This window comes from Macrobrachium rosenbergii, chromosome 26, assembly GCF_040412425.1.
Source record: "Macrobrachium rosenbergii isolate ZJJX-2024 chromosome 26, ASM4041242v1, whole genome shotgun sequence".
NCBI classification, from domain to species: domain Eukaryota; kingdom Metazoa; phylum Arthropoda; class Malacostraca; order Decapoda; family Palaemonidae; genus Macrobrachium; species Macrobrachium rosenbergii.
The window spans coordinates 36,859,841-36,879,471 of record NC_089766.1 but is presented as its reverse complement, the minus strand read 5'-3'; positions in this window follow the sequence as shown (position 1 = coordinate 36,879,471).

Here is a 19,631-nt window from a genome sequence, read left to right as displayed (position 1 = left end):
TTCAAAATCACTAACTTATTGTGAAGAATCATCTAACGCTGTACTGACTTTTCCGAACGAATATGAACTGTAAAATAATTTGTTAAACATCTTCAAACAACCTTGGACGCTCGTCCTTTAAATGAAGCCAGTGAGCTTGATAGTAAGGAAGTAATGGACGTATGATACAAGATCCCTCTTAAAACGCAGCCAGTGTGCAAGACAGGGATGTGAATACGTGCAAGATCCAAGATCACCCTTACAATGCTGCCAGTGATCGAAGTGAGGACGGACACGGCAGGACGTGGGAAAAAACTCACCTTCTAAATGCAGCCAGTGAGCAAGATGGAAATGAGAACACTGAACATAGGATAGAAAACCTCCTATATACGTAGCCAATAGGCATGTCGGCAATGTAAGCTATGAACGTAGGTTACAAGATCACACATAAAATACAGCCGGCAAAGCAAGACGAAGATGGAAATACTAGACATATAATAGAACACCACATTGCATATGCAGCCAGTGTCCAAGATGCATGAGGAGAAAATACTGGAAGTTGGCTATGAGGTCGCCCTTACGTGCACCCAGTGAAGCAAGTGCATTAAAGGAGCCGTGAACAGATGGTGCCATCAGGAACCTCGTCCTGACACCTCTGACGGCATCAAACTTTTCTACCAAGGAAAATTCCATAAAGGATATAAAGAAGACGAACGCGCCCTCAGAACCATCACTGAGGGTAACATTAGTCCGTTCGATCGCGAGAAGAAGATTAAACTCGTCAAATTCTACAGGAATTAGAAAACCAGCAGCCTAGTAAAGAGAAATAACACACCCCCACCAAACAGGATCCCTTGAAGGAAACCAACGTAGTCTACCGATACAAATGCCCCGTCCGAGAGTGCCTCGGTTCTTACATTGGTATGGCTACCATGCGCTTCTCCAAGAGGATCTCCTGTCATGCCCAGGAGGGTACCATATTTAATCACACCAGAAATGCCTAGAACCTGAGAACAAAAATGAATGACATTGTCCCTAACATAGAGATAATAGATCAAGCGACTGACCATCGCCACCTACGCCTCCTGGAAGCCCTACACATCAGGAGTGAGAAGCCGAGTCTCAATACCACACAGGAGACCTTCATCCTCCCGACGTCGGTGCGAAGGGTAGCACCCACTGGCACTCCTGATGAGCGAACCAGTCAGGAATGTTCATCTGCTGGCAGCAACCCTCTTCATAATAAACACCCTGATGTGCACTGCAGTGGACGCACGCAAGAGCGCAAGCAACTATCACTGCGCGAGAGAAGACTTTACACGAGGAGAATCGCCTCAGGCAGCCAACGAAAAATCGACCTGATCTGAGACCCTATATATACCGTCATGAGCACCCTGTGTCTCCAGTCTCATCCCAACGTCCAGAAGATGACCATCGAGCTGGTCGAAACATGCCGACAGAAAGAGTGCTAGAAACACCAGACAGACACCAGAAAAAGAGAAAAAGAAGAAATACGACCCCATCAAGATAATCTACGGATTTACATCCCAGGTTTCAGTAATCTGCTGTCATGGTTGAATAAAGAATTTCTGCTGTAAAAAAATATGCTGCTTTATCCATCGAAATATGAACATTGGTCAATTATTGAATAATATCGATGGTCAGGAAAAGCGAATTATTAGAAGAATTGAAAAAACTCAGTATAAAATCAATTTGCATGATGCAGCTATTATTATTATTATTATTATTATTATTATTATTATTATTATTATTATTATTATTATTATTATTATTATTATTATTATAAGTGGGTCAAATTTTAGGGGGAATGAGGCTAAAGGCTACTGATCCACAAAGCGATAGCCTGTACAATAGAATACTTAAATGTAAAAAAAAAAAAAACATTGAAGAAAAGAAAAAGCAGTTGAACCAACCAATACATAAGGGAAGCCATGGTATTTTGCGTAATGCACTGTAGCATGACAGCCTCTGAAATTAGAGCCATCATTAATAACGCCAATAAGACCATTGTAGAGGTATAGTAAATACCACACTTAGCAATATCATCCAAGAAGTAAAGATCTTGGTGATAGAGCAGCGTCTCAACAGTGAAGGACTAAATTTCTGAAGTATGTGTCACTAATGCCATGATCTCTATAGGTACAAAAAGCTTTATGATTACGTTTTTTTTTTTTGCAACTGCCAGGGTTGCTAAGGCCTACAAAGCTTCGTGAACAATCCGTAGCTGCCATGTAGTCAACAAAACATAGTTTTCAAAGCGATCAAGTTTATACCCATTTAGAGTACTGCTTACCGATTCTTTCAAAATACTGTACATGTTAAGGCTGGCTTCTCTTTGGAGGGAGAGACCATCTGGAACGAAACTGATAGTTTTTGTATGCTGTGCTATTATGTTCTAACCAGCAGCCATATGTTTAGTAAGCACTAAAGGCAACTGGCTCCACAACGCTACTTTGAAGAGCCTGACGAGGAAGGTTAGGCTCAATAAAAATGCCATTGGCATTACCTGTTTTTCGTCAATCACCAAAGCAACTGTGAATGAGGTCAAGACCTTGGACTCTCTTGCCCATATTAGTAAAGTTATATATTAGAGTCTTGAAGATTACTAAGTCAAAAATGACACTTCATCAATTTGAGCAGACTTGATGCCATAGCTATTGCAAAGCTGTCTTTGATCTAAAATTACTTCATAAGCACCAAACTGCTATCTGATAGATGCACTGGCGCAGTTGAAGTTTTTAAATTCCAGGTACTTATATAAGAGATTAATCCTTTGGGTAACCTCAGAGACCACCGAAAGGATTGTGTAGCTGTTGCTATCAGGCCTTGAACAACCCTTTGGACAGGCTTAGTATTGCAGAATTATTAGCCATCTATGAAATACCATTTTAGTGAAAGAACCTAGACGTATTTTAAAGAATACTGGAATACTGGAAATATTCCATCTGCATCTTCACCACAGCACTTAATGTTTTAGAGGCTCATCTAACATTTTTGTCCTGTGAACAAAAAGTATATCTATGGATAGGTGACTTAGGGGTGACAGATTTCAGAAAGAGAAACGTATGCTAAAGTCTATTTAGCTCGAAATGCCGTATAAAGCAATTAATTTTGTTTATAGGGTTGGTTAACAGTTTATAACATACGTCAAAAGAGAAATAGTAGCTATAAAAAAGGTATAGGATTTTACCAGGGTTTACTAAAGATGAGGCTAATAGATATCGCAAAGACATCAATGTGGAATGGAAGTGTGACAGTTTAATTGGGACAGAAGAAATAAAACTATTTTCTTCCTATTATCATACGTTATAAAATGTATCCTCTGCTATTTAAAGTGGAATAATTTAAACTCGGATCATTTTCGCAATGAGATAAAAGATTTTTTTTTATGCCGTGAAAAAAAGGAGATCGTATTTTCACCTACTTTCTCGCCGATGTATCTTTCGGATTTTCTCCTCCCGAGGACTGACTGCACTTTATGTCCAGACATAATTTTGTCGTAAGATCTTGGCATCGTCGAATATGCGAGACGTTTTCATACGATCTCTCTCTCTCTCTCTCTCTCTCTCTCTCTCTCTCTCTCACAAACAAACACATGATGTCACTTTGGAAAATTTAATACCATACACTCCCTTGACATAATTGTATCTTACGTGATAACTCAGAACCCTCTTATTAGATATTAAGTTTTATTTATTAATATTGCTTTTATATGCCACCGAGCTTTAACAAAAGGCTCTGGAGGTAAAATAAATGATATAGACGTAGAGGAAACATAAACGGCAAAGAACGTGCAATCATCGGACAGATGGCGATTAAGCAGGCAAAAAAGGAAGAAAAAAAAAACACTTGACATTAGCGTAACGATCCAAAACAAATTTTGAGCATTTCGTGTGGTTGGATCTTTCCATCAAATGCTCCTCTTCCTTTTGTTTATCAAGTGTAATGTCCATCGCTTACTTCGCCTTCTCGGCTAAGCTCAGCTATTCTCCTTTCTTTTTCCATATTCTCATGGAAGTGTCAGCACGTGTCGCAAGAAAGTTAGGTATTGTACGTAAGGTCTCATATGTTTATAACAGTGATAAAATCAATGCAACCGGTTTTAGTTCATTTGTCCTTCCTTTTTTAGAATACCGATCTCCGGTGTGGGTGCCCTGCTTCTGCCAGAGATTTATTCTTTTTAGATTGAATGGTTCACGGTGGTAGCTTTCTGATTCCTAACATTAGCAGTTATGACTTGGACCATCGACGGATGTCTCTTGTTCGTCAATTTTCGTAAGCTGTTTCTTTTTAGAGATCTTACACATTCACAATTGATCCCTATCCATTTTTCCTGCAAAGAGCAGCCAAATTTGCAGAATAGCAGCACAATTATGCAGTAAATGTACCTAGCTGTCGAACTCCATTGGGCTGTGGAACAGTCTCCCAGAGAATGTTAGGCAAATGAAGCCTCTAGAGATCAAGCGAAGATGAAATGCATTGCTACTTAAAACAATTATCCTTGTATTTTAATAATATACTCACATTTTAATCTATTCATCAATTTTGTATTTTTTTTTAAACAACATATCTCTTCTTTCTGTATTTGCTATTACTTTCTGTTACTGCTTTCAAATGAACAACATATTCTTCGTAAGCTTGACTTTCAAGTCAATACTCCTTGTAGGCTTGTTCCATACGAATACGAATAAATTTCTAAACAACAACAACAACAACAACAATAATAATAATAATAATAATAATAATAATAATAATAATAATAATAATAATAATAATAATAATAATAATAATAATAATCTAGTCCCGGCATGAAAATGGCATTTGAATTTAAGTCTCTTGAACTTGAAAACTGATAAGTAATACTAGCCCTGATAACATTTACAAATATACAAAAAGAGTCGCTATTTTAGGTGGTTCAGACAGTTTTTTTTTTTATTTCATTGGATTTTCCATTATTCAAATACTTCAGAAACTTATTTCATTTTGAGTAAAGGTGAGGCCCTATATATGGAAACAAATCATGAATACTGATTTGAATATATCGGAAAGAAATGTCTTCATAAACAACTTTTTAAATGATATATTCTATAAAACAATACCAGGTCACCTTAAGAAACAAGAAAAGAAGTAGGAAAGGAAAACAGTGAAAGGAAGGGCGAATGGAAAAGTTAAGAGAGTCTCATAAGAAGGTAAGAAAGTCAGTGGACCGTGTAACTGGGTTAACTAGACAATGAGAAAGGTGACTTAATTGCCACCTTAACGCTCGATATGGTTCGCAATTCTACTGTAGGTATTGCCAATAAGAGTAAATGTAGTTACCGCTCATGTAGTGTTCTTGCTAATCGTAAAATTTAATTTGGTTAATCTGTATACACACACACATATGCATATATATATATATATATATATATATATATATATATATATATATATATATATATATATATATATATATATATATATATATATATATATATATATATATATATATATATATATATATATATATATATAGCATATATATATATATATATATATATATATATATATATATATATATATATATATATATATATATATAATCATGAAATCTAAATGTCACCTAATATCAAATCATTTTCACGATACCTCAGGGAATATCTCCGATGGTGAATTATCACCGAAGGGAATTTATAAGCGATAAATGGATTGGTACTGTCAGGTCGCGATCCCTCGACACAGCACAGACCCAGCAACTCCATCGGAGATATTCCTGAGGTGGCGTGAATTTGATATCAAGCGACATTTGTAGCTTCATGATTGTATATAAATCACGGTGTGATAAAAAAATGATATATGATATATATATATATATATATATATATATATATATATATATATATATATATATATATATATAAATATATTACATATCAACATGCGTAATATAGTCATTATATATGGCGTAATGACTAATTTCAGTCAGTCAACTTGAAAAATTATTACGCGTAATGACTAATGCAAAATTGGGACATTTGATCCCCAGGAGCTAGTACTAAACCTGTATAAACAGTGAGTCACCTACACTGTTTCGCCGGGTTTAGTACTGGTCCCTGGGAAGTCAAATGTATTTCGCCTTGTTTAGTACTAGCTCCTGGGGATCAAATGTCCTAAGTGCATTACACTTGATGACTGAAATTTCAGTCATTACGGCAAAGTAATGACTGATTACAGCACATGTTGACTGTAACATATGTATATATATATATATATATATATATATATATATATATATATATATATATATATATATATATATATATATATATATATATATATATATATATATATATATATATATATATATATATATATATATATATATATATATATATATATATATATATATATATATATATATATATATATATATATATATACATATATATATATATATATATATATATATATATATATATATATATATATATATATATATATATATATATATATATATATATATATATATATATATATATATATATATATATATATATATATATATATATATATATATATATATATATATATATATATATATATATATATATATATATATATATATATATATATATATATATATATATATATATATATATATATATATATATATATATATATATATATATATATATATATATATATATATATATATATATATATATATATATATATATATATATATATAGTATATATAATGTGGTAATATTTCACTGATTTTCCCAGAAGTGTTACAGAATCATCATTATATATATATATATTATATATTACAATATTGCTTGGTTGTTTCCTTCAAATATATATAAATATTTATATATATATATATATTTTTAAATATTTATATATTTACTATATTGGTCTACTATTTAGGTCCAAAATATCATCTATTTATTACATCAATTTTATAACTTGATTTTATTGATATTATTATGATTATATATATATATATATATGAAGACTGTATTTTGTATTTCCGTTGTAATCAGTCGGTTCATTCATATATTTCTGGGTACTTCATATAGATGAATTTATATAAATTACTTATATATATATATATATATATATATATATATATATATATATATATATATATATATATATATATATATATATATATATATATATATATATATATATATATATATATATATATATATATATATATATATATATTAAAGTAGTAAATGAGGACAAATGAGTTTATACAAAAGTGTTACAGAAGATTATTCAGGCTGCTAGTATTATAACTTGCTTGGTTGGCAGACAAAGAGCAAACTATTAGGCTGTTGTTTTTTTAAATATTTGTTGGTTAACTATGATTGGTCTAATTTTAGGCAAATACCACATCAATTTTTAAAATTTGATTTTATTTTTATTATGATTCCTTTTAAAATTTAAAAGACTTATATATTTTTACTGTTCACATAATCAAATCCGTTTTCTGGTACTTAGTGTAAGGATGAATTTATATATATATATATATATATATATATATATATATATATATATATATATATATATATATATATATATATATATATATATATATATATATATATATATATATATGTATGAATGTATGTATACAAATGAGTTTATATAAAAAAGACAAAAAGAGTTATATAGGCTGCTGAAGTATTACTACGGGTATATAGACAAACTGCAAACTATTAGGCTGTTCCTTCGGTACCCAGGTTAACTGGTAAGTTAATAGTAGGCAAATACCAATCTGTTAAAATGTATGTTTTTTTATTATCTTATCAAAATATAAAAAATTATATATTTTTTACTGTTCACATAATCAAATCCAATTCTATAGGTGGAATATATATATATATATATATATATATATATATATATATATATATATATATATATATATATATATATATATATATATATATATATATATATATATATGTATATATATATATATATATATATATATATATATATATATATATATATATATATATGTATATATGTATATATATATATATATATATATATATATATATATATATATATATATATATATATATATATATATATATATATATATATATATATATATATATATATATATATATATATATATATATATATATATATATATATATATATATATATATATATATATATATATATATATATATATATATATATATATATATATATATATATATATATATATATATATATATATATATATATATATATATATATATATATATATATATATATATATATATATATATATATATATATATATATATATATATATATATATATATATATATATATATATATATATATATATATATATATATATATATATATATATATATATATATATGTGTGTGTGTGTGTGTGTGTGTGTGTGTGTGTGTGTGTGTGTACGGGTGGTAGTAAGTATGTATGTAGGAGAGAGAACTAGACTTAGTATTCTTTAGAGAAGGATAAATTCACACTATTTGCCGTAATATTTTAGCTAGGCTATGTGTTTGTGTATGCGTGTGTTTGTATTCAATATTGTTTCAGTGATACGTCTAGTTATTTGCACAATAGTAAAGTTGTTTCTAATCTTAGAGACAGTGATCTCCTCAACTCATGGCAGACGCATCTCTCAGAACTCGATTCATAATTTTGCCACAAATGTTGTCCAATGATCGTTCGAATAACCATTAAAGGTGACACGCGACTGCGTCATCAATATTATAGATTGCACTCATTCAAGTTGCTGGAGCTTTGGGAACTGTCATTCGAAAGGTACTGGTGGGACTTATCACTTGAAGAGGCAAGTTGCCGTTACCGATTTCATTACCTTTCCGTAAAAATGCAGATTCATGCATTGACCATCAATTTCTTATTTCAGCCTCAAGTTTGGGAGTCAGGAAATCGTTGCAAGTCATAAATCAGACCCACGTGTAAATAAACCTGGCCTTTGCTTTTCAATAGGATGTCATGACGCTTGAAATTACCAACGTAAATCAAACAGCATAGTGAATGCAGGAGAACGCGTTTATGAGCGAACAGTAACAAAAATCAGTGACTGTTCAGAAAGTTAATGTGTGTCGTGTTAACTTGCGGCGAACTTTCATTATATACAAGTAAATCGTTATGAAGACGTTTATCATCATAGCTTGGTTATTGATGAAAAGTTTTAAGAGTCATTTCACTGTTAAACGCTTTGAGTCCAGGTAATAATGTGATAATTAAAGAAAAATGTTCGGATATATCATCGACAGAGAATATAAGTCATCTGTTTTTCTTTTTGTCTTCCACTTACATAGATTAACTTCTCTTTTCACTTCCTCCTGCCCTCCTGGTCGGGGTCCTCGGATTTACTTGTAATAGTCTCCTCTTCGCACTTGGCTGAAACTTTATTAGTGATGACAATAAATCTCTCTCTCTCTCTCTCTCTCTCTCTCTCTCTCTCTCTCTCTCTCTCTCTCTCTCTCTCTCTCTCTCTCTCTCTTGATGAGGATCATCTGTTTCAGTTCAGTGGTTCTTTTTCTATTTTGATTTCCTTAAAACCCGAAAGCTTCGTGAAATATATGAAACGTTATACGAGCAGCTGAAGATGAAAGATACCGTTGTGTCTGTCCCCATTTATCAAAGTTGAACAACTCTTATTTGCTAGATTAAACCCTTCAAGAAGGGGTAGAAGTTTTGCTTTTTTTTTTTCTTTCAGTACACGATTTTGGGATTTAGCGTAAATATTGCCTGTATCTGAAGAATCTGCTTTATGGTAATAAATACTGATGCAAGAAGAAAACTAGAGAGAGAGAGAGAGAGAGAGAGAGAGAGAGAGAGAGAGAGAGAGAGAGAGAGAGAGAGAGAGAGATCTTAGTTATAAAGAACGAAATAAAATAAAGCTGAAAGTAAGGAATGAAAAATGATAAGCGGGAATTTTTCCTAAATATAACGAAATTTCCAAAACATGTTATAGGATATTTCTTATGTCGAAATTCTGATATAAAAGTGAACATGTAGAGAAAGCGATAGAGGGAAAAGAGAGAAACAGAGGCCCATTCAGGGACACAGTCGAAAATAAGAATAATTTTTTGGTGTCTATGATTCTGTGTGTTTGTGTTCGAACATTCACCAAATAAGACTTTCGAGGCAGATTGAAGTAGAATTGCAGGAAATGAAACTAGTATCATTTAGATACAATATGAGATCAAAATAATAAAAGCAAGTGATTGTTTTTTTCGAGTCGACTAAAGCTTTAGCCTTATTGCAAAAGAGCTGATATTCACGTTAATATAGTCAATGAACTCGCTCATACTTAATCTTGACAAATGGTGTATTACTGCAGTGGGAAAGTCATCTTTTACCGGGGAGGACGGAGCATAAATCACGAGAATGTTCTCAGAAAAATTTCCACTTCCGATCCTTTCCTGATTCAGTTCAATTTTACAGTATATCAGTATTTTGGATTTTGTTTAGGTAACCTGTTTTCAACTTTTGTATTTGCCCTAGGGTTTAAAATACATATTTCAAAATTCCACGATAAAGAATAAAATAGAATATAGAGTTTAGACCAAAAGCCAAGCGCTGGGACGTATGAGGTCATTCGGCAGTGAAACGGAAAATTGAGAGTAAAAAGCTTTGAAAGGTGTAACAGGAGCAAAACCTTGCGGTTGCACTATGGATCAACTGCTTGGAGAGGGTGAAAAGTAAGATAGAAGAAAGAGAATGTGAACGGAGTTACGATAAAAGGAATGAAATGGGTTGCAGCGTGGGGGCCGAAGGGATGTTGCCAAGAATCTTAAGTAATGCCTACAGTGCACTGCATGAGGTGCACTGAAAGCACTAAACCCCCTCCCCGCGCAGGAATGCCATGATAAAGCCCTGACAAAGGCAGGCAATAAGTATGATGGGTTTCCTTACGCCATTTGTATTTCTCTTCAGATTTCAGTTCAGATCTTAATGAAACAATTGAATATTTTCTTCCTGACACTGAGAACTATTCCTATATTTTGAAATATCTTCTTTATAAAGTTCTTAAAATAAACTTCAGTCTGTCAGCGCCTCTCATCTATATTTACTTGCTTGAACGTTGGAGTCGAGTCCCAGATCTCTGACAGGAAGATATTTTGTTGTTGCATCTCATTTGATCATATTGGATGATTCCTTTTCCCACATACCATAATGATACACGTATGTTTCGTTTCTTTCATGTCTTACACTCTTAGTGGAGCAGATAAACCATACATCGTTCATTTGATTGATGGTACAAGCATGAAATTTAGTAGAAATAATCACTGGGGGTTGGTTATAAAAAAAAAAAAATGCTAGCTGCATGAAATTCCCTTAGGTGGCCATTTTGCAAGATGGTCGCCATATAACGATTATCGTGAAAAATGCCAATATATTTTTACATAAATAGCCACAGTTCAATCATTATTGGGATAAATGAAGGGGTTCTTTGCCATAAAATTGCAGACTTTCATCGGGAGAACAATCCTTGCCATTCAGGAATCCAATTTTTCGGCCATTTTCCAAGATGGCCTCCAGGTAAGCCTAATATGTATTTCTACATATTTGTTCACATAACTTGATTTCTATGAGTATTTATAGCCATTTGTTCATAAATATAGTTATACACACATACACACATATATATATATATATATATATATATATATATATATATATATATATATATATATATATATATATATATATATATATATATATATATATATATATATATATATATATATATATATATATATATATATATATATATATATATATATATATATATATATATATATATATATATATACATACATACTAACTCAATATTAATTTTGTCCATACTTGAGAATTATGATTATGAGTATATTAGCGTCTATTTTTCTTCTGTCAGTGTTTTAGACTCCTGAAGATGCATGACAAGGGCAGCTACAGAGTGCAGTGCACCTTCCACCAAAGTCCGTCTTGCATCTACATTTAGTCAATTTCCGGCGCATTTATAAATCTGTTCAAGTGTGGTCCACACAATTCTCCAGTTGCCATCCTCTTTCGTCCATCCCCACCTAGAAGGACATTGAAGTTCTGGATCACATTTAAACATTGTCCCCAAATATGACCTGCCTGATAGGCTGCTGTTTTTACACTTTCCCTTAGTGCATTTTTAGTTGACTGGGTTAAAACCTTTGCTTCCAGGCAAAGAGATCAAGTCTTCTTTGCCTACATGATGCGCTAACCATGTTATATTGAATGAATCATCTACACTTTGGTGTCATGGACCTTTTCCAACCGTTTATATTCAAGCTTGAGTTCCTTTTGGAGAAGAATGGGGTCTGGCAATGATTCATCATCAGTGGTGTTCGGTTTTGGATTCCTTCTGTGGAAGAAGGCCGGCGGGATATTCGTGAGTGACTCGGGAAGATCAGGAAACTTTTTTGTTTGACTGTCTATAATGTTGGGCAATGTGAGTTTTTCAACTTCTTCCTATGGACTTGAATGCTGGAGCAATCAAATACTTGTGCCATGGAGGGATGTGCTAGCTGTTGTGGCTGTTGGATTGTGGCCTATGTTGTCTAAAGCAGAAGTTGTGAAAGTCCCTTTCTCAAAATGGGTGGACACACACATCATCTTCCACATATTGCTTTACTACACTCACCTAAATGTCCTGATATTTCCAACACTGTCATATGATATGCTAATTCTATTCTCATAAAGCTGCTTAATTAATTCTCTTATTCTTGTTTTGGCAAACACTTTCATCCCTGCATATAAGGGAAAGGTGTTTCACAGTGTTTCGAAAGCCTGCGGGTTTTGTATCCTTCACAATACTTAGAATAGCAGTTGTATTGTAAAAGTTGTGCAATAGCAACATCTGACAGTGCAGCACCATGGTCCAGATGGGCCTGATGTCAACACCATGCTAAATGCTGCAAACAAACTGTAGAAGTGCCTGTGGAACAGCTTCCTTTCCAAGTCCTTCTCGTAAATCTTGACTGAATTGTGACTTATGAGCAAGCATTTCTCTTCGAATGATATATGCAGCTTTAGCCAGATGAATAGCTTCACTGTACTTGCTAGCATCAGACAGAATTGTGACAATGTCTTTTCTGAATGCTAGAAGAACATCACTCCCTATCCTATGGGACTCAAGCTCAGGGATTCTAGAGAATAACTGCTCTTTTAACCTGGTGGTATTGACGTCTAGGGGGAGTATACACCTAGTTGTTGTAGCCAGTGCTTGTACAGGGAAGCTAAATCAGAAAGTCTGAGTATTACAGGTGATGTTTCTGTATTGGTAACCTTGGTATCAATGTTGTAGATAAGAAGTTCGGAAAAAGTCACAGGATATAATTCTTTCTATTGATCACGGCGATTCTCCTCTTGCTTTATCACATATAGATGTTTTTCTCTGAGTTGTATAAGGCTGCTAAGCATCGTGGGTGATACTTCAGTTTTTGAGCAACAACATCACCAGCACTTAACTTTGTAAGGAGCTTTCTGTTGTTTAGGGTCTTGGCAGATTGATTGAGTCTTTCATTCATCTGCATTGTCATTGCTTGTCTTAAATTTGATATTTCATCCTCTTCCTCACACAAAAAGCACTGTGCCTTTGGAGGATCTGAGGTTATTGATCTCTTTCCATGGTTTTCTTTTGTGCTTGATTTACTGAGAGTCACTGCTCTCTTCTGAGCTCTTTTCAGTTTGGTATTATTAAACAAAAGTCTGCAGCTGTTATGATATTTTGCTTTGTTTCGTATAAATGTAGTTTTTATGCCTTCTCCATCATCTAATTGTACTGTATCAAATGATATTGGCATAGCAATAAGAACATGAAACAATGGTACATTTTTTGCAAGATTAACATATCCAGCAGAGTTCTGTTTCCTCTGAAATAAGCTGAGAGGTGAAATTAGTGTTTCATCACTTTTGCCCTCTTGAAAAAGACAACATTTAATCCAGTCAGTTTGCATTTTTTGTAGAGCTGGCCGAGGGTTTATCCTTTTACCACCTTTGCTCTCTTTCATGTATGGGATACAGTTAGGTTCGAGCTGTTGCCCTACACCTGACATGATCGTTCATCCCATATCATTTAAATCCCATGCGATCTGTCCACCATCCAGATAATGTTGAAGCCCCTGTCAGCTCTCGGCTAGCACTCTGTTGGCCCCGCTTTCGACTCTCCGAGCGGCCTAGGAAGAATTAGAGGAATTTATTTCTGGTGATAGAAATTCATTTCTCGTCATAATGTGGTTCGGATTCCACAATAAGCTGTAGGTCCCGTTGCTAGGTAACCAGTTGGTTCTTAGCCACGTAAAATAAATCTAATCCTTCGGGCCAGTCCTCTCTAGGAGAGCTGTTAACTAACTGAAGCCCCTGTCATCCTTGGCTCGGCTCTCCCTAGCTGTCACATCCTTTCGGCTCAGGTGTGGCTATCTAATTTCTTTGGGATACTTAACTTGCAGTTTAGCTGATATTTAACTCCTTGCTGAGTTTCACAGCAATGCCCGTCACCAATGTGACCTGTAATGAGCAACAGACACTCTCTTGGCTCTACCTCTATAGTTTAATTTTAGAGTTTCCCTTCTCATGCATGAATAGTCTTTTCTCTGATACTGCAACTGGTTTCTTGGTGCCAAAACTTTCTGTTTGCCCCTTTGCTGTTTGCAGAATCCCCCCTGCCTCAGGAACAATAATGTTGACTTGACTGCAAGATCGGCTCTATTTTTTGCAACCGTTTGGGACATAGACAGAAAGAGCTTATCCTCTTTGCCTTCCCTTCATTAATAGCTTGTTTTAGTAGCAAAAGTTGGAAATAAATGGACAGAGATCGGCGTTTTTGTGGCTTATGGCTATTTTTGGTGTGCTGGCGGCCATACTGGAATTTTTGATGGCAAGGACTTTTTCTCAAAAAGTGACGTACAGGGTATACTCATACGAAATTTCATGCTTGTACCATCGAATGAACGGTTCTAGCCAGAAATCACATGAAGCTGCTCCACTATCTGAACAATGGTTTCATCTGCCCCATAATCTCTCATTTTGCTATCCAGCCTCTGTAACTACTATTTCTTCGTAAATCTGTAACCATTATTTCTTCGTAAATCTGTAACCACCATTTCTCCATAAATCTTTGAATCTTCTTATTTCACCGCCTTATTTTCATATTTTATTGATCCAGTTTCTTTTTTTCTGCCCAGATCTTCCGGCAAACATTTAGTGGAACCAATAAGTGATTTTGTTTAGACAATTCGAATGTTATTACCAATAAATCAAATGGAAAGCACAGGTACCTAATTGTCTTTGTCATAAAACAAAATGTCCAAAATAATATATACAGAAATAAAGTAAAGTGGTATTTTTTTTCAAAATTTCCTTGCAGCAATGTAAAAAATAGAGTTTAATGGATTTCAAGAAACTAATCAGCATTACTGAAAAAAAACCGGTTTCCAATAATTTCATTACAAACTGATTTAAATGAAGAAACAGTGGTAATTGTTAGCTAGGAAATTTTAAACCATTCATTCATTTTATGCCACTCTTAGTTTTGTTGGTTGGTGGAGTCCAACGGTCTACATCTCCTCACTATCAATTATTGGCCGCCATTGTGCAAGGTACCTTGCTGGCACAATGCCGTCCTAATGTATACCAACCCCTACTCGTCATCCTGCTTGAAATACAAAGACTCTTTTCAGAGACTGCTTCTTTTCAAATGGAGAAAAACAATACTCTTGTCAGGAGTGTGTATACACACAGGAGGGACTTGTCTATGTTCTGTGGGGCGAAAGAAGAACTGGGATGAATTGCTGCTCACTTCGGGTGTGATTTTTGATGAGTTATTATTATAACTGAGATCACAAAAGCAAGAGAGAGAGAGAGAGAGAGAGAGAGAGAGAGAGAGAGAGAGGGTGAGAGATCAAATTTATTTAAAATCATTAATAAAAATATATTGTTCTAAGAGTAACAGATGTTATATATTTACTTAAAAACCTTGCAATGAAAGTGATCCGTTATTTTGAGAAAGAAAGAAAGAAAAAAAAACACTGGTAAACCATTACATGATATACTGTGCATTTCTTTCTTGGAGAGACATTTCATAGAATTTCTTAGTATCGGGACAGGGCAGGAAGCACAAAGATGAAACGGCGTCTTCTTTACAGGAAACTTTGATGATGTGTATTAAAGGAAAATACTAGAAAAATTTCTTCCCTGTAAAAGCTGAAAACTTAATATTTCCGCTATTAAGATAAATACACAAATAAATGTCTTGATGCCTCAGTGCCTATCCATTGTTTTGGAAATATTGTATCTGGATATTGTTACCACTTATATTTTCCGATGGCCCATGGGCCTTTCGCTCACCATATTTGTGGAAGTAAATACTACTTTTACGAGCATCACGGAATTACTATCTTCCTCCAGTTTCAGTCATAGTTAAAGATGATGGTTAAGTATTCATTTATGTTAGGCCTTTATATGATTTATGGTTGAATTGGCTGCTCTCAAAGTCAGAGGATTTAATTGGATTAAGAGAAGGTTGAAAGTACATTTTCTCCAGGAATTTCTTTCATCTCAGAGTAATTCGATTGATAACTGTATAGCCAAAGTTTTATTCGGTATATTTGAAGTTAACCTTTCGAGATATTAAGTTTATTTTCTTTTTATATCACAGACTACTACAGATTATCATCGGTTGAAATAACACTAAAATAATAAAAGAAATAAATAAATGTCCAAGTAAATGTTAAACTTACATGCTGAGAGCAGGAAATGTTAATTTGCGGATTCATACTCTCTCTCTCTCTCTCTCTCTCTCTCTCTCTCTCTCTCTCTCTCTCTCTCTCTCAGCGGTAAAGCCAGAAACAAAATTGCATCATAATATTAGCCAGTGACCTTTATAGCCCATTCAAACCCTATTAAGCTTTCTTAAAAAAAAACAAAGAACGAAAATGACTGAATCTTTAGAGTTTCTCTAAGGCCCTTGAATGTCAGAGGGAAAACATTAACTTAATGAAAGGAAAATCTAATTAGAATTGGGTATCGATGATGGAGCATCTCAGTACCTGTGTCTCACGAGCACGCACACACTCAACCCCTGCAGTAAAACTAGGAGGAAAAATGGGAATGACTTTTGTAATAGTTAATTATGGTGAGTTGCGGCTGGTCTATAAACTTCATCCTCAAATACTTATTTAACTTTTTTGTTGTTATTTATCAAAGATTTTTTAGTGATTGCTCTTCCATGGTTTATTGTTTATATTTTAATGTACTTTTCTGCGCTAAATTAATAATAATAATAATAATAATAATAATAATAATAATAATAATAATAATAATAATAATAATAATAATAATAATAATAATAATAATAATAATAATATGTGGTCACATTTGAATACTATATCGCTACGAGAATAATCGCTATTGTTATGATTTATCAAATAAGGGAACTAATCTCCTTAATAGGGAAACACAATATGAATGCAAATTTAATACAATAGGTTACTTACGTAGTTGCTGATTAACATTACTAATTTCAGGATTTACTCTGGTTTGTAGCCTTCCTTTGCTTTTACTTACTTCCAAGGGGTTGGGAATTTGGTTGTCAAGTTTAGTCCTGCTCGTTACTTTTGAAGGAGACATTTGTGGCCTTATAAAATGTGTTGCTCTGAGCACTTGCCTGAAATGCTGATTCTGAGTATTATTTTTACTTTAGTTTTTACTCTATTTCATTTATTTTGCTTTATCCCGCCTTCAAGGAGAACCCTTAGTCTTGATCCGTGTACATAAGCATGTGCTTGTGTGTGTGTGGAAAGGGAGTGGGGGACGTGTGCGTAACTTATTGCTCTTGTATGTGTGATCCTGTATGGGTACATATATCATGCATACTTATTGTAATGCAGTATGCCCAATGCGTATCAGTATTGATCATGGCTAATAATATTTGAATTAGAGAAGTTAACCAAAGGTTTATTCAACACAGAATTAACACACTTTGATTCCAGACTGATACCTTCCTCTACATCATTCTCATGAAATATTTATTTAATTTTTATATGCCTGAAGATAATCTTCTATATGGTACAGGAGTAAACACAGTTGGAGCATTTGGGGAAAAAACAGAGTCTGATACACCCTATATTAAATTGGGGTTGTGAAGGGTATGTGTTTTGCAATTGCTTGGGATTTTCATAGATTCTCAGTTAAATACATTTAAGAAAGATAATTTTGTTTATTCCCCCCGGGGATGTAATTTGCTTAAGAGTCAGTCAACGTGTTCTTGTTTAATCCCAACTTGTTTTAATCACAGATGATAACTGGAATGCAACAATAAGTTTATTTAGTATGTATAAGGTTATCACGATTTATCTTTCGCTTCATTCAATCTCAGTTTCATTTCCAAGTATAAATAAGAAAAATGAAAAGTAATTTACTGTGTAAAAAAAAACCCTTACCAGATTTCCGCTGCCAAAAAGTTTTATTTTTTAAGCGATACACTTTTCTCGGAAAAATCTTGAAGATGATGCATTACAGATGGATGAACAGTCCTGTAACCAATTTAACCCCGTCGTGATCTTGAAAAGATGAAAAAACTAGTTTATAACCACGTCATTCACTAATGGGAATATACTCAAGAAAAGTGTTTGAAATCAAGTTCGACGGTTCTTCATTGTTTTAGAAGAGTGTTGAGCAAACTAATAAGAAAACATGGATGTCTACACAAATTGAAATATACATATATATATATATATATATATATACATATATATATATATATATATATATATATATATATATATATATATATATATATATATATATATATATATATATATATATATATATATGTGTGTGTGTGTGTGTGTGTGTGTGTGTGTGTGTGTGTGTGTGTGTGTAAAGGGAATACAATCAAAGGAGGCTTTTTTTATACAAGGAAAAGGCAAGAAACCTAGAGGTGATACTGGTAAGTGATTGCTTATGCAAAGTAGCTTCTCCTTGTAAAAGCATTGTAGCAGTAATGGCTTCCCCCTGTAGACTGACTCAGAATCCACTTTACAGGTATTATTCATTCTCCTGTTTCTTCCTAAACAAGAGACCGCCTCACATACGTATGTACTCGAGATACAGACAGGCGAATACGCAAGAAAACAGTAATAGCCGATGACTTTTGCAATAAAAGCCGATAAACGCAGAGAAGCATAACTATTATTGCCAATAATATTCATTTTGCAACAATATCTTGTGCTAACAGACAGACAGACAGGCGAAAGACATACATAAAGACAGAGGCACACACACACACACAGAGAGAGAGAGAGAGAGAGAGCAGTAGACCTGTCTTCTTTGGTAATGGGATGTTAATCCTTTCTCAGAATAAACACGCCTAAAGATTTAAAAAAAAAAAAAAAGTTACGTAGGGTCTCATAAAAAATGAATTTCATATCGGTAATCACAATGACATTCCATCATAAATAATGAACGTAATATTATCATAATTGTTTACCAGCGACCAAAGTTACTGTGACGCTAGTTTATAACCGTGAACCAGTCATGTGTGTTGTACTATTTTAAATATGAGAAAACTACCAATGGAAATAAATAAACAGTTA